We start from the raw sequence: 4,311 nt of genomic DNA, 5'->3' as shown, positions 1-4,311 counted from the left end.
TGGGAGGGGCCCGGGGGTGACCGGCCGGCCCCGCCCCGGGACTGCCGGGCCCTGGGGGAGGGGCCGCGCTGCGCCCCGAAACTGCGGGGCCGGGGCCTGGGCTGCGCCCCGAGGCGGGTGTGTCCCTGCGGCTTGGCCAGCTGGGGAGGGCCTCGGCCCCGGGGTACCCCACGGATCGTCCCCCTCGACCTCCTCCGAGAGCCGTGGCCGCAAAGGCCGGTGCCCGGGCTCGGCTGGGGGAAGGGACCAGGGAGAGGCCACTCGAGCTCTGAGTCCCAGAGTCCAAGGGGACAGCGGGTCCCCGTGACCAGGCCCCGGAGCCACGGGCGCTTGGGCCCATGGGCGAGGAGGGGGCGCCCGGCCAGGCCTCCTCGCCCCATAACCGACACTGCCCCCAAAAGGCAGGCCCCGCTGTCCCTGCGCGCCGGCTCCCCTGCCTGCTTGGGGGTCAGGCCCTCGTCCACCCGGAGCAGGCCGCCCGTCTTCCTTCCATTGTAAGCGCCCGTGCACACAATAGGGAAATTGAGGCAGAGGACTGGCTCAGGAGCTGCCTCTCATCAAGGCCGAATTGAGGGGCGCCACCGGCTCCTGTCGTGTTTATGGAAACACAAGTTGGGGAGCCACTGGCTGCCGTGGGTTGGGGTCTCCACCAGGAAGGGGGGCCCCCCCCCCGGTTGTTCCCGGGGGAGCTCTCCCTGGATCCTGCCTGGCGTGGAAAGGTACCTGTCCTGGCAGGGTCCTGGCCACACCTCCCTGCAGTACCCCTGCTGGACCCCGAGGGAGCCAGCACGGTCTCCTTGGTCTTATTTGGGAGTCTTTGGAGGACAGGAATGAATGGGGCCCTTAGGAGGTGGTGACACTTGGATGGACCCGATGCAGCAAGGGACTTGTCTTGGGTCACAGGGGCACCGGCATGAAAGTCATAGGTCCCTGCTGCACACCTGCGACCTGGACTGGGCATGGCTTCAAAGGGGTCAGTGGCTCTCACCTGCTGATTGGGACCACACCTATCAGATAAAGACGGGCGCTGGGTGCGGCACAGCAACGGTCAAGAACAGAGCCCGGGCCAGCCTGTACCAGGACTAGGGGTGGGGTGTCCGAGGTCCCCTACATATTCAGGGGCCTCCTTCCTAATGAACGCTTATGGCACCCAGAGGGGACCCCAGCAAGTCGTCGAAAAGTCCTAGGACCCCTGACCCAGCCCTGAACAGAGGACTGCTAGGTGGACAGCACAGGTGGGGGGCGAGATGCCACCAGCACGCACAGGGAACAGGAGAGTTGGGGTGTCTGGCTGAAACTTGTCTCCCAGGCCCCCTCTACTCGGCCTGGGGCCTCCTTGGCTTCCTCTCCAAGGCCTTTGTCTCCAAGTGTGTGGGGACAGATGGGCCCTGGGTCCCGCCCCGCCCCGGCATCCCCCAAGTCCATCGGGAGGACAGCCTGGCCAGGGGGGCGGTGGCCGCCAGCCCCCTGCGGCAGCAGCCCCCCGCCCCGCAGGGACGAGCGGTGGGCGGGGGCGCGCGGCGCTGCTTCCCCTTCCGCGCTGTGTCACCGGCGGGCCCAGGTGCGGCGGCAGGTGCGCGGGCGGCCCGGGCGCACGGCGCGGCCATATTTGGTGATTTCGGCGCCGCCCCGCCCGCTGCCGCCGGGAAGCCCGCGGTCCGCCCGCAGCGGGGCCTGAGTCACGGGCGGGCGGGGTGGGAGTAACGGCCGGCGCCAGCGCCCTCGCCTTATTTAGGCAGGAGGCCGCTGATTGGGCCTCGGACAAGGGGGCGGTGCGAGGAGCCGGTCGAACGGGCGGCGGGCTGGGGACTGCCCACTGCGGCTGCCCAGTCGGCCCGTAGGGCTGAGGGGTGCCGAGGTCCTCTAGAGGCCAGGGGCCGAGGGGCCTGGAGAGGAGGGGAGTGGTCAGCAGGAGGGGGGCGCAGCTGGATGCCCACCGCGGAGCACGAGGAGGAGGGTGTGTGGCCCGAATCACCCGGTGCGGAGCTGTGAGGCCTTCCCTGGGGGGGGAACCCTTGGGAGCCCCTCGCTGGAGGTGGGAGGAGGCTGGAGGAGTGAGAGGCCACAGTAGCACTTGACGGGGTGTGTGCACTATGCCCAGGATGAAGACTTGAGGCTCAGAAATGGCCTCGTTTCCTGCTGTTTGTAGTTGAAGCCTGCTTCCGGAGTTTTTTTACGGTGGCCTTGCTGTATTCCATCATTGTCCCGTTGATAACAGAAGAGAAAACCGTGGCTGGAAAGGGGTGACTCCCTGCAGCCTAGGACAGCCTGCCCCGAAGTCCTGGACATTTCCAGCACCTGGTGGCCCCCCCCCCCGTAGAGTCTGCACCTGAAGAGGTGCCCACCAGACAGGGCAGGACCACAGAATGAGCCCAGGACTGGCCTTTGTCTCTGCCCTTCCACGCTCTGGGCCAGGAGCCACCACGGGGCCCTGGAGGGGAACAGGGGTGCTACAGGAGGGCAGCCATTGCTAGCCTCTTGGTCTTGATGGCTGGACTGAGAGGAAGCCAGCTGTGGGGCTAACTGGACACCCATGAAGGGCACCCAGCACAATGGTCACGACTTTAATGTAAACCTGAAATCATTCCAAAATAAACACATTAACAGGGAAAATAAACATTTACCTCCCGCTTGTGTTTTTACATTTCTCCCCGCTTGAGTGAAGGTAGTCCCTGCTTCTGTGTCCTGAAGACTGACAGGGCCCTGAATGAGCTGCTGCTGGACCGGCCACCCCAACATGGACCCTCACTGCTCTGTGCAGGGGTCCCACGGGCTGGGATGGCGGATAAGGCCAAGGGAAGGGTCACACACACCTGTACTAGTGGCTCTGATCAGCTAGTAATGCCCAGGCTGAAGTGTAGGTGGTCAGGAGGCAGTGCCCCCTCCCCTGGATGGAGGGGCCCTCTGCCACCCTCAGTTGTCCCTACGTTCTGCTGGCCTGCTGGAGTTGGTCCCTCCACAGAGCTCACAGGGCACACTCACAGTTCAGAGGTGTATTCGGGAAGTTTCAGGATCGGGAACCACTTGGGACCCAGTTGGTCACTGAGGGCAGCTCGGAGCTGCCACCATTTCTCTGCCCATGCTTCTTGCCACCTCCAGCATTAATAGCTGTCTGTCTGTCTGCTGAGTTCACCAGGTTCTCAGCCCAGGGACCCAGGCCTGGCTCTCCAACTCTGAGATGGGGGCACAGCAGGGCAAAGCTGGCTATCCTGCTGTTAGGATTTCATACATTTTATTTCCATGACCCCACCCCTAGAGGGTGCACCCTACTTGATTACTAGAAAGCCATCCAGGCCCCCTGGTGAGTCACAAGAACCTTACTTGCAGAGTCCCACCCAGTAGAAAATTCATAGGGTTTTGTGGTTTTTTTCTCTTTCTCAGAACTAGACCCTTCTTCTTAGCCTGTGATGGTCTGAGGTCCCACTGGCCTTCCCCCAGTGGCTGGTCCTACTGGTGTTTGAATGGTGGCATAGCTCCAGAGCAAACTCACAGCCTGACCCCTGGGCAGGTAAGTGGTGGCCTACTTTTAAAAGACAATTGGCAGAGTTCTGGTGGCCTGAAGCTGCACTGCAATCCTGAAGGTGAGTGGTTTGAATCCACCAGATGCTCCACTGTAGAAGGAGGGGCAATCTCCACCTGTGCCAGTCGGATCCGGTTCAACAGTGCACAAGCACAAAAGATAATAAAGTTAAAAAGAATTTATTTTAAAAAAAGACAGTTGGCCACTGAAACCCCTGTGAATCATTACAGGGCACTGCCTGACTGGCCACTGGAAGATGACCCTGTAGGCTGAAAGGCACTCAGAACAAGACCAGGGAGGAGCTGCCTTGATCTGTTAACCTGGATGAAGTTTGAAGATTAAAGCTTCTAGCAAATGAAGAACCTTCACTTGCTGCTATGGCATGCTCAAAATGAGAAGATACAGCTGCAAACCCCATCAGTTAATTGTAACATGTAAAGTATGAATAAAAAAAAATTGAAAGTCAGGGAGCTCTGGTGGCCTAGTGGCAAGAAGCTGCACTGCAATCCCAGAGGTGCATGGTTCGAATACATCAGATGCTCTGCTGGAAAAGGAGGGACAATCTCCTCCTGTACCAGTCAGATCTGATTTGATGGTACACACACACACACACACACACACACACACACACAGAAATTTGAAAGTCATCAGAAATTGGCACGCATAAGGACATCCTGCACGTTGGAGCTGAAATGGACTGCTGCTGGCTGTTCTGAATTGGACAATCACATAGACTATTATGCCCGCAATGACAAGTTGAAGAGGAATGGTGTCACATGTGTCATCAAAGA

Source organism: Elephantulus edwardii, unplaced genomic scaffold, assembly GCF_000299155.1.
Source record: "Elephantulus edwardii isolate Elephantulus edwardi_28Jun2011 unplaced genomic scaffold, EleEdw1.0 scaffold00048, whole genome shotgun sequence".
NCBI lineage: Eukaryota > Metazoa > Chordata > Mammalia > Macroscelidea > Macroscelididae > Elephantulus > Elephantulus edwardii.
Note: the sequence above shows the minus strand (reverse complement) of the source record.